At 40.3% G+C, this 13,031-nt stretch overlaps 1 protein-coding gene across 1 annotated transcript in view; it reads right to left on the reverse strand.

Annotated features, from left to right (window-relative positions):
• ZMAT4 (zinc finger matrin-type 4) overlaps window positions 1-13,031 on the reverse strand; it is a 371,386-nt gene that overhangs the window by 153,067 nt on the left and 205,288 nt on the right. The gene's annotated exons all lie outside the window — the stretch shown is intronic.

The raw sequence follows: 13,031 nt of genomic DNA on the forward strand, positions 1-13,031 counted from the left end.
GGGACAGTGGATTGGGAGAAAACTGGCTCTGTCAGAATATGATGTAAAAGCCCCAGCTTCTCCTATTTCTCCAAAGGATACAAGGGAAAGCTGTTTTCCCATTGTATGGCAGACCCAAAAATCACTCTCGTTATGTAGATAAAATGAAGTAACACTCTTCCTTCTCATATGTTTGGAAGTGAGTTCTGCTATCCAAGACCGCAAGATAGAAAAATCCATGTGCTATTTCTTTTATGCCTTGAAGGAAATTAAAGAACACTGTAAAATATTTCATGTTCCAAAATACATGCCATTAAACACTTCCTGAGAATAAACAAATGTGAGGATGACTTAACAGAACCATCATTCCTATTCAATTTTGTATTGAAACTCTAATTATAATCAGCCTATTAACAGGAACTGCTTCCTCACCCACACTACATTCATATATCATCAGTCTTCATTAATATAGTATTCATAGATCATTGATTTTCAATAATATAGAATAATTCCCTCTAGTTTCAGTCACTGATTAGGTTCTAAATATCTTAAGTATGCCTGTTTCCTGCAGAATTCTAATCTTTGAAAATGAGCCATTAAACAGAACTTTAGAGGAGATGAAAGTCCTTTTATAATTTTCTCATGTTGTTTGACAAAAGAATCCTAAAGCTGGGATAGTCCATATTCTTCCATGTGGTGAAAACAGAGGATGTAGAATGTAGGTTCCAGGAGGACAGGATCTTGATCTATGTCTGCCGGTGTATCCCAGGTCTTTAGAACCAGGCCTGGCACAAAGTATGTGTTAAATAAACCCCTGTTGAATGAGGCAAACAGTTTATTCTCTATAAAGCCATCTGTGTAAGAGAAGGAATTTTACTTGAGGAAATTCTGCTAGTAGGAAGGCATCCTCTCTGTCCAGACTGATCTTAAAAACACCTGCCGCATTATGGGTATAATGCATTCATGGTGTTTGGTCTTCAAACACTATTCAGTTAAGGTGCTTTACTCCCTGTGGTCATGGCCACAGTTCCCAAATGCTGTGCAGAGGTACCCTGGGATGATGCAGTAAGCATACAGGGGAACCATAAGATTATTTAAAATTCTGAGAAAAGCATAGAGACATCCATTAGATACCTTGGGAACCATATCTTGAGGAAGTTCACAGTTTCAACATTAGATGCTACAGTCCTTTGAATGAGGTCATATTCCTGTGAACCTGGATATTTGAGGGCTCATCTAGCCCACGAGTGGGGAACAGGAAACAAAGGTGACAATGTCCAATCTAATCCAAAGATTTGAGAAGTTATGCGGTGTCCAACAGGCAAATGCATCCATTAGTAAATGTGGTTATTTAAGGATGAAATACAAATATTAACTTTTCCTTCAGTATGTGCTGGATGAGTTATTAGGACATAAATACTTATTAAGTTGTTTGGACACTAAAAGTTATGACATCACCCTAGTATATTTGCTTATTGGTTGAGCAAGAATCAATGGCCTGCTAATTGGGCGCTGCTGTAAATACCCTTCCTCATGAACCTCAGATAAGAGGCAGAGTCACAGAGGGCAGAGTGGGTTTCCCTGACAGGGATTCATTGATTCACTGGCACCCCCATGTCCAAGCCAACAGATGCCATCCTTAGAGGGAGGGGATGAAGGGCATCCCCCAGATCAGACAGTGTTGGCAGAGTGGGGGAAGACCAGTAAGGTGAAACCTGAGGACTGGTACCAGCTTTTATTCTTTCATTCTGCTGCCACCATCGCTCACTTCACCTAATCTATACCTCATGCTCACGGATGGGAATGATTTACTTATCCAGCAGCATCAGCTATTCAACTAGAGAGCCAGCTTCCTGGATCATTTCTTATATCCTATGAATATTTATGGAGGATTCAAAGATGAAAAAAGCAACCAGTGCCAGAAGCACAGCAGAGATGAAGTACAGGCTAAGTTCAGAAGTAGACAGAGAGAGAGGGTGGCCTTTTGGACTGAGCTGAAGGAAGCTGAAACCTTAGAAGTCGTTTTGGAGAAGTTAGTACTGATACTGTCCCCTGAAGAGAATGTGTGTATCTCTACTTCACCCTCAGCTAGCATGCTTCCCTAAACAGGTTTCTCCACTCAACCTGAGTGTTGAGTGACCTTAAGCATATATCCCTAAAAGTCACATTTGTCCTTAATAACCCACAGTTTGCAGGTTACAAAAATTGCCTCTACTTCTATTTAAAACTAAATGGATACGAATATTAGCTATGCATATATTTTGCATGTATCTATTTGTATTTAATCTAGAAATAAAGTACTTTTTATTAACTGCCACTTGAAAACTGTTAAATCTGAAGGTCCAATGCTATTCTGAGTTAGCTCTATAAAACCACAAAGCAACTCTAGAATTCCTTGAGGTCTTCTAAGACAGATGGAGCTCCTTTGCTCCATCATGTTATGTACTTCCAGCCGTTGGATCAAGAGAATCCAGGGTGCCAAATGCTAAGGCAGGAAGGTCCTCCAATCCCTACAAGTTTAAAGACCATTTCCTTATACCACTGCTTCTCCTATTAAGCAATGAAGTTGGTGGGCAGAGGATGATTACAAATAAAGAAAAGGTTTTAGGCTAGATAAGACTTTGCAAATCAATGTTAGAAAATCTTTAGGTTAATTTTGTCCCTGGGGGAAGAGGCCAACCCAGAGCCTGAATTATTTAAATGTATCATCCATAATTGTTCATTTAACTATGGCTTGCCCACAAATTGCATACTTCATTGTTGCCATGCAGACACAGCCAAAAGGGAGTGCATGAGAGAGAATATAAATGATTTCTATTGAAGAATTTTTAGGACAAGGGTGCCATTAACAGCTAATGAAGGTGACGCTGCTTAAAATTTGCAACTGCAAGTGTGCTCCACAGACCAAGAGCATCAACATCACTTGACAGTTTATTGGAGAAGCAAATCTCAGATCCCACCCTGGACCACTAGATGAGACTCGACACTTAGGAGAGTTTCAGGTGACTGGTATGCAAATTAAATTTGGAAAGCACTGGATTAGAATCAGCGGTTCTCAGCCCAGCTGGGAGACACTGAACACTTATGGACTCTAGGTCCCACCCAAGCCAATTAAATCAGAATCCCTGGGGCTGCAGCTGAGCAATGGCAGGCTTTAAAGCTCTGCAGGTGCTTCTAGTGTGCAGCCAGGGATAGGAAGGATCAGATTGGAGGGACCGCACCTGGCATGAACCTCACTTTACTTCAATCTTATGAAGCATCTGTATTTTTATGTTTCATTTGTTCAAATCTATGTACTGGCACCATGTTCTACATTAGCATACAACACTAGTCCTCATGCAGCTTGAAATCTAGAATGGAAATACTTTTTTTTAATCGAAATACTTTTTGTTAACTCACAGAACTATTTTATTAAGTTTCATTAATTCTATAGAAGCCTATTTATTCAAAAAATCATAAGATGCGGCAGATAGAAAATAATAGGTTTTGAAATAAAATCAAACTAAATTTAACTCAGGATAGGATGACTTTCTGCAGCGAAAATATTTCCTAAAATAAAATGGGGCTAATGGTTCAATCTCATTAATCTCTGTTGTGCCTGCTTGATAAAAGTTAGTTCCCAGAATCCTGGCCACAGAAAAAATGAAGACCGGAACCAAGATCTCCTAACTCTTACGTCATGTTTTCCCATGTCCCACGCTGACATCAGTTATGCCAAATTGACACAGAGCCTGCCCTCATACAGACCAGGAACATGGTGAGCATGAGACAAGGGAGTGTGTGGGAAGACTAAGTCAGAAAATCTCACTTGCTGGTCATGAAACATTCATGTATCTGGTCACAAGTTTGTGGTGACTACAGCAATCTAAGATTCTTTCAAAGCAATCCAGGATGGATTGTAGAATGCTAGGAAGTAGAGAGAAGAGCCAGAGAGGTGGCTTAAGCAAGAAAGGTGTATGAGTAATAAAGGATTTGGGATTACTTAGCCAGAAGAGAAGCTGAAGCATTACTTAATAACACTTGAGACACATAGAGGATTACAGAATTTAGACTGATGGCCAGCTGTTTTTCCAAAGCTGCTAAAAAGGAAAAACAGACTGAGCCTGAATGGCAGGCCTTTAGAAGACAAGAAGCTTAAGGGAGCTGATGCATGATGTTAAGAAACATTTACTGCCCCGGGGCGGCGGGGGTGGGGGGCGGTAGTTGAGGAAGGTTTGTAGAATAAGAGCATTATTAATACCCAGTGGTGAAAGGGAGAACATTTAAACCATGCTAGATAATGGGACTCAAGAGTTAAATGGAATCTTGCTGGAAACACAGATGGGCAAGATGGTAACTCAGGATTCTGTGAATTTCTAGGGATAACTCATTCCCCATGCTAGGCACAGGATGAAACAACATTTTTTAAGGCAAAACTCTTGAATATTAAATCATCAAGATTAGGCAGATGTCTGGACATCTTTCTTTCTGACTCTATATTTTGACTAAAAATGATCTCCCCTTTGTGTTAAGAAAGATCAAGTAAAATGTTTACGTATATGCCAGAGTTAGTTCTTGCCTCCATCATCCAGCAGCATGCTTGATATACGAGTTTTATTAACTGAAAATGAAAGGTCCAAGTATTAAGATTTCATCAGCTCTGTTGACTGAAAAGCAAAATGAAGCTGATAATCATTAGCACTTTACACTAATCAAGATATAATTACAGCGGGAATTCCTGAGTACACCTTTAACTCCAGTCTCCTGCTTCTCAGTTATGAAATCTCAACAGGTGGTGTAGAGCAACAATCATGCCTACAAATGACTGAGGACTCTCCCAGAGACCTCCATATCTCTCAGCTCTGAGGACTGCACTCAGAACTCCCAGACCATATCTTTAGCCAGTATCACCAACGATAAGAATGGCTGCAATTCGTGGTACCTCAAAGTGGTCAAAATCCTCTTGAAAACCTAGATGGATTCATAATGACAGCAATAGGACTCAACAATGTGTACATTCAGCAGACAGTTAGCAGGAAATCCTACACAAGAGAAGCAGTTTCTCTGAAGGCTGAGAGTAAAGTAAGAAAACACAAAATTTAATCTTTTCTTAGCTTTCAGATAAATAAACTGGTTTGGCATCTATGTCACATGACAATTTATATAGCAGAATAGCCTACTGAGACATTGAATAATTGTCTTATTTTCCAATAGACCCACTTCATAAAAACGAAAGGTGTTTTCCATTGTATTCCAAAATGGGGTTAAGCCTTGAAGTCTGGCTTTCCCCACCCCCAGGACAGAATGAACAGATGCACTTATTCTGAGCTACCTAAAAAGCAAAGGGATCTGAGTGTCAAAGAAGGGTGTGCTTTCTGATATCAGGAAAGGAATTGTCTCATTAGGGGCTGGGGAAAAAGAGGGTTGCAAGTATGGGTAGAGACCTGGGCATCTTAAAAGCAGTATGTCTAAGGTGGCAGGACATCCCCCAGAAATGTACATAACGGAGACTTGGCCTTCTTTTTTTATTTTATTTATTTGATAGAGAGAGACACAGAGAGAGATGGAACATAAGCAGGGCGAGTGGGAGAGGGAGAAGCAGGCTTCCCACTGAGCAGGGAGCCTGATGCGGGACTCAATCCCAGGACCCTGGGATGGTGACCTAAGCTGAAGGCAGACGGTTACCGACTGAGCCACCCAGGCACCCCAAACCTTGGTCTTCTTTTCCATAGCCTCACTTGACACAAAGGGGATGAGACCATCAGTGGAAGTCTCTGACATGAAGGAATATATCAACCTGTGAGGGAGACAGCTAAGTTGAGATCCACTTCTGAGGAAGCCCTGGGGCTTCACCCACAGCCTGTGGACCAGCACACAACAGCATCCTGGGTGGCCCTAAAGTAGCCAGAGCCCATAGGCTGGGAGACTTCCTTGAGGGTGCCCTTATGCCTCTAGGCCCTTGTGTGGCCCTAGAGAGGGAGGAGAGTGTACCCCAAAGAATGACCAAGACTATCCTTCTAATCCATCTTCAGGGCTAGAGGACAGGAGTAATTTACACTGATTTTCAAAATACAAAGAAATATGATATTTACTATACTCAAGCACTATCCAGTAATTTATACTTATTGTATCTGATTATTAAGGAAACCAACCTGAGTGTTACACAAGGCTTTTGAGGCTGCCACTTAAAATATACAGATATTTCAAAGGATAAGAGTACAGTCTGGGACATTTACTACCAATTATTTTAGGTAGAATGCTTACTTTACAAGTGTCTTCTCAATTTCATACTCTGGACAGTTTTCGGGTTATCTTCAATGGTTGATTTAAGAGTTCTTGCCAGAAAATCTCTCATTCAGAGTTTTTTTCTGAATAGTAATGCATTTTGTGTATGGATTCCACTCCCTGACCTCATCTCCTATTGTCAGTTTCAGCGTAAGCACAGGAAACTGACAATTTTTTTGTTCTACTCTATTCCTTCATAAAAATGTGTTAAAGAACACTTTCTGGAATAAAGGTATAACCACATCATAAAAGCTGCTGAAATCATCAACTGTCTTATACCACTATTTGATCATCCTAAAAAGAAAAGTGAGTTTATGCTATTTAAAAGGATTTGTGAAAATCACCTACACAGTAGTCTCATTGTTAAAATCTTTAATTCCATTCAATCTTTGATCTTTTGTTTCTCTGGTCATCAAATATAAAATAAAAACACAGTAGCCTTGATCTAATCATTGCTCCAAGCCTCTTGTGATCTAGTGTTCAAAAGTAGTGTCCAAAAGAAGTTAGCTAGCCTTGCATTGCTAATTTATTTGCTGAATGATAGTCAGCGGCCTGATTCATTTGTTTTCTCTTGACAGTGTGACATCATGGAAAGATTACTGCAAAACAAAAGAAGTCTCTTTGCCATCAACCCATTATATCACCCTGGGCAAATGGCTCTACCTCTCTAGGCCTGTGTCCTCATCGGGAAAATGAGATGGTTGAAACAATGATTGGTTAGCACCTTCCAGCTCTGCAATTCTATGAATCTATTACTTGTTGTAGTTGCGAGCATTAGAAAAGCCAAAGACATCATCGGAACAAATGCATTGATCTAAAGATGACATCTTAGAACATGCCAGCTTTTCTAAGTTAAAAGAAAACACACTGCTATGGAGATCTGCCTGTTTGACAAAGTATTGTTTGCGTCTATTAAAACAAGTATCTAGACAGACTATGCTCGCAAACGAAATAACCTGATTCAGATGATGGAACTGCTGCAGTGTATGAAATCTTATATGCAAATAGGGGAGGTGCTGATTGAACCTGAAGTGCATATATTATTTAAAATTTGAATTTATGTAACTTACAAACAGATCTAGAATACCCTGATCTTTATTCATTCAACAGAGAACTCAAATAAGCAATTCCGTGTCTGGCATAGAAATTTATGGAAAAGTTCCGAAGCTCTGTCTCTCTCATTTTCAGCAGGAAATAAAGAAGGAAAGAAGAGAAACAAGATTGCAGAAGAAGGATATATGATAAACACACTTACACACAAGACAAGCAGAGTGGACGAGATCATTGCTTATCTGTTCCTTTTCCCATTTTGTTCACTGTTCCTACAAATACTTAAAGTTTATAAATATATCTTTGTGGCTTTGTTCCTTCCGATCATTTTAGTGAGAGCCTTAGAGTCTGAACTATGCTGTTCATTAGGTGAGCAAAAATCTGTAGATCAATTTTGAAGCATTATTTGTCACCACCTCAAAATGAAGAAAAGGTCCTAAAATGTGCAATCAGAGGCCCTGGGTTCAAGTCCCAGTTATGCTATTTTACTGCATAACATCAGGCAAGTCACTTTACCCTGCTGTCTTAATTCCCCCACAGGTAAAGGAGAGAGAATTATACTTCAGACTTCGTGCTTTTTATGAAGATCAAGTGAAATAATGAATGTGATGTTTCTGATAGAATGTCTTTAACATTATCAGTTATGATCACTTATTTTATTATTAGTTTAGATTCTGCCCTCTCAACTATGATTTTACCATACCCTAGGATCTTTAAAATGTTATATATCTTTATTCATTTTTGAGTGATGAACAGAGTTTTTGAAATGTTTTTATAGGTGTAATGAATATAACTTTTGATATAGTCAATTCCTGTTATTCACAGTTAATTATATTCCTCACAAAGTCTCCAAAGAACACTGAATAAGCAAATACCAAACCATTGCTCCTTAGGGGAAATTCAGGCTTAGGTTCCTATGAGCCTATGTCACATCTTGGTCAACTAATCAATATAGAACCTTGTTTTATGTGCGCTTCTGTTTAAAGACACATTTTTAATATATATTTTTGATTCATTAACATTTAACTCCAAGTCATCAACATATAACTCATGCCTAAACTAAGCTAAGCTAACTGGGAGTTGTATGTAAGTGATGAACCACTGAATTCTACTCCTGAAACCCAATATTGCCCTGTATGTTAGCTAGCTGGAATTTAAATAAAAATTTGAAAAATAAATAAATAAACTAAGCTAAGCTAAATGCATGTATTTTTTTGCCATAAGTTCACACAGGCATAACTGGATTGTAAAATGGAGTCTGACCTCAGAGCCTTTGCTTATACTCTACATTACTCTGTATTTCACCTATTTTACCAGGAGAAAAAAAGTTTCTTTAAATCAAGAAAGCAGACAAGACAGGCATGACATTTTCTGTAAAGCTGGGAAACCACTGCCTTTGATCATTATATTTATCAGAAATTTAAATAACCAAGGTAACTTCATTCAAAAATAAAGCTATAGATATTTAAATGCCTAGCATTATTCTCAATTAGGCTTCCAATTTTCACTCACATAACAAATATTTATTAAATGCCTACGTGCCAGGAAGTGTTCTACGTGCATTCATCAACAGAGCCATAATGCTGTAATGCCTCTGGAGCATACTTCAGAAGTGTTTGCTATCAATCTTCTACTGTTTTTAAGACACACACACATTACAGCAACTTCAAACTCTTAAGGGTCAGAAATGAAAGAAAGGTTACTGCCAAGTTTGATGCCATTTCCTGTCAAGCCAATGATGTCTGAGAGTCACATAAAAGAGAGTGCTCAATATCCATTTTTGCTAAGAATGATAGATGTATTCATAAAAGCTTATATGTGAAACAGTAACTTTAAGGGACGATGAATCAACCAGGATAGATTAGGCTTTCCTGCAATAACAAACAACCCCAAAGTGTCACAATAAAGGCATCTTTCTTGTTCTTGCAAAGTCTAATGTAGATTGAATGGCCCTCCTCTGTCTTGTAGCCTGGTCTTAAAGTAATGCACATTACATCTACACATAATCAATTCAAAGTCTGGGGAATGTAGGAAGCAAATGGATTTTGGATGAGGGACTTGTCTGCCACAAACACAAATTAATTTTCTTGTTAATCCTAAATACAAAACCTAATGTTCAGATTATGGATAATCTTAAAATTTCACTTTGATTAATGGGAGACAATGGGGAATACCTGTAGTTTACAGCCTTTTTCCTATGCTTCAGATTTCGACTACATAATTCATATTCTCTTCAAAAAAATTTTCAAAGAATAGCTAAATGATGTCTTCTTTAGCATTTTGAGTAAGAACACAGCCTCATTCTTATTTCAATTATCTTGTTTGTATGGGTTTATCACAAGAAAAGGGGGAAAAACACTAGCTAGCAAGCATAATCTCAGGGCTTGCAGCCTTTGTCATGTGCCATCAGTTAAAAGAAGTTGGCCAAATACGTGTGCACTCAGAATTTCAGAATGGGAGGGCACCTGGGTGGCTCAGTTGTTTAAGCGACTGCATTCGGCTCAGGTCATGATCCTGGAGTCCCGGGATCGAGTCCCGCATCGGGCTCCCTGATCAGCGGGGAGTCTGCTTCTCCCTCTGACCCTCCCCCCATCTCATGTGCTCTCTCTCTCTCTTTCTCGCTCTCTCAAATAAATAAATAAATAAAATCTTTAAAAAAAAGAATTTCAGAATGGGAACTCCTTTGGAAACAAGATCTTTGCAGATGTAATTAGTTAAGCTGAGATGAGGTCATACTGAATGAGGGAGGGCCTCAAATCTAGTGACTGGTGTCTTTACAATAAGAGGAAGGACACAGAGACATACAGGGAAGATGGGCACGTGGCAGTGGAAACAGAGATTGGAGCATAAAGGTTAGAATGTCAAGGGAAGCCAACAGCCACCAGAAGGCAGGAGGAGGCAAGGAAGGATTCTTCCTTAGAGCCTTCAGAGGGACCATGGCCCTGCCCACAACTCAATCTCTGAGTCTCAGCCTCCTCTTTATTATGAGATAATAAATTTCTGTTCTTTTAAGCCATCCAGTTTATGCTAATTGTTGCAGCAGCCCCGGGAAACTAATATAGATTGGATCATACATTTCAACTAAGAATTAAAAATCCCAAGTTATAAGCATACTAAGGCTTTGGCAAAATATGAGTAATATTCATCTGCTTAGTCTTTATAAATGTCTTAGAATTTTAGACCTAGTGGAGACATTGCTTATCACTCAAATCTTACAGCTTCTCTGGAGAACTTTCTTGCTCTTAACAAGGGGAAGAAGGGTGCCTGGGTGGCTCAGTTGGTTAAGCGACTGCCTTCGGCTCAGGTCATGATCTTGGAGTCCCGGGATCGAGTCCTGCATCGGGCTCCCTGCTCAGCAGGAAGTCTGCTTCTCCCTCTGACCCTCTTCCCTCTCGTACTCTCTCTCATTCTTTCTCTCTCTCAAATAAATAAATAAAATCCTTAAAAAAAAAAAAACAAGGGGAAGGATTCCCCTCATTCTCAATTCTTGGGGTACCTCCCCAAGGTACATCTCTCAAACTTTCCTCTGCCCTCAGTCACATCTATCTGCTGATCCCTGTCCCACCCAATACCTCCCCCTGCTCCTCATAGGTGTGCAGAGCCCAGGAAAATGCTTGCATTTTATATACAAACCCACACCAGCACCATTCTCTGTGCTGCCTCTTCCTTGAGATCATTCATTAAGAGGATCAGAGGTCAGCAAATCTTTCATGTAAAGGACCATGTAGCAAAGATTTTAGGCTTTGTGGACCATATGGTTCCTGTCACAACTATTCAGCTCTGCCACTGTAGCCCAAAATCAGTCTTGATGGAACATAAATGAATGTGTATGGTTGTGTTCCAATAAAACTTTATTTATGGACCAAAATATGAATTTTACATATTTTTCCAGTGTCACAAAATATTCTTTTGATTTTTTTTAAACCATTTACAAACATAAAAACCATTTTCGGCTTGCAGATCAGGTCAGATGCATGCAGCAGGTCAGATTTGGTCCTCAGGCCAAAGTTCGCTAATCCTTAATCTACATCCATGGTTCTCCACTGGAGTCAGATTTTCCCCCTAGGAAGCATTTGGCTATGTCTAGAGCCATTTTTTTATTGTCACAACTAGTGGGGTTCTTCTGGAATCTAGTGGGTAGAGGCCAGGGACATTGCTAAACATCCTGTGGTCCACAGAACAACCCCTCTCCCAATGGAGAACGTCGAGACTCCTGAGATGAGAAACCCAGGTCTAGATTAAGGATTCCTTTGAGAAACTGAGACGCTTCCCTAACAATCCCCATTGGTTAGGCGGTTATTAAGACCTCACTGAAATGGCTCTCCTCATAAATATTTTGCAAACATTCCAACTACAATTACTTTAACCTATTCAATATCCTATTGCATTTGTAGACCTTCCCAGTGTGTGGTTTATTGTACTCCAGTGTCTGTGTTCCCTCCTACTCCATGAGGAGCCTCCAGAGGGCAAGGGGTGTCTCATTCACCTTTGTGTTTCCAGGACACAGGATGTTTGTTGAGAGGGACTAAGCTAAGAAAATAATGAAATAAACCTCCACGTTATGAATTCTCTTATGGCAGGTACCAGATGAGGGAATTTCAACTTTGATGGAGAAATGACTTCTATCCCTTGGGGTAGACATTTTCTGTCTGGGAATGCCAGCTTCACTGGGTGAGTCAGTCACCAACAGAGGGCCCCATACTCGATGCAGTCTGAACTACCTATGGCCAGAAAGCCCGGTGGGACTGGAGCTGGCTGAGCCTCCACTTAGTGAGAAGCTCCATTTAGAGGCAGCTAGGACTTCCTGCAGCCACTCCTGGAAGCAACCGTGACACGTCTTAAGCATCGGTTGAGCTCCGTGTTAGAAGCTACACTGCCTTCCATGAGGGAGGGGCAATTGAGAGGCCACCGACAATAATGGATTTGGCAGAATCACCCAGCCCTGACTTTGCTCTGTCCTGCTCCCATCTGACATACCTGATGCCCCTTGGATTCCCAACTCAGCTTCCTTCTCCATCTCCTGATCTTTACCCAGAGATCTTCCCGGCTCACAGTTCTTATCTGCCCCCACCCCAGCACTTTGCACTGGCTTCCTCCCAAGACTGCTGTGTTTCTCCTAAGACTGCTGGTATCAGCTAGTCTGCATCCTGGATGGCTGGGCCAACACCTTTATTAACAGCTCCCTGCCTGGCACACATCCAGAGCCCCCAGCACAAAATCCAAAGCCTCAGTGGCCAGCCTTTTGAGCATTCAAGCTGTTTCTCTCATCTTCCAACTTAACCTCTGTTCAAATCTGATCTCCTGCTTATTTCTCTTGGCTCTTCCCCTTTCCCCGTATCTACCCAGTCACAATGGATTAATGTTTTGTTTGGCAGATTTCTGTGGCTGTTTTCATTCTTCTTTTTCCCCAGGTTTCTGTGATCATGTACCCTGGCCCATACTTCTGTGCTTGCACTAGTCCTCAAGCAGGGTCTGAACACCAGATTACAATTTTCTGTCACTCTCTGTCATGGAGAAGAACATGGCAGGCATGCCTGTATACAGGAATATGGCAGAACTCAGAATAAGTATGGAGACATGGTTCCTCTGTGAAGAGTGCTTAAAGACTTATGGGTGAGGTAAACTCACTGAAGCGAAGCAGCCGTGGACAATAGACAATAAGATATTTTAAGGGCAAAATTACATGGCACAGCATTCAGAGAAGAGTAAATAAAAACAGCTCCATTTCCTGAGTGGAC

The sequence above is a fragment of the Callorhinus ursinus genome, unplaced genomic scaffold (genome assembly GCF_003265705.2).
Source record: "Callorhinus ursinus isolate GAN/ISIS: 27379988/994484 unplaced genomic scaffold, GSC_fseal_2.0 scaffold17, whole genome shotgun sequence".
In the NCBI taxonomy this organism is placed as follows: Eukaryota; Metazoa; Chordata; class Mammalia; order Carnivora; family Otariidae; genus Callorhinus; species Callorhinus ursinus.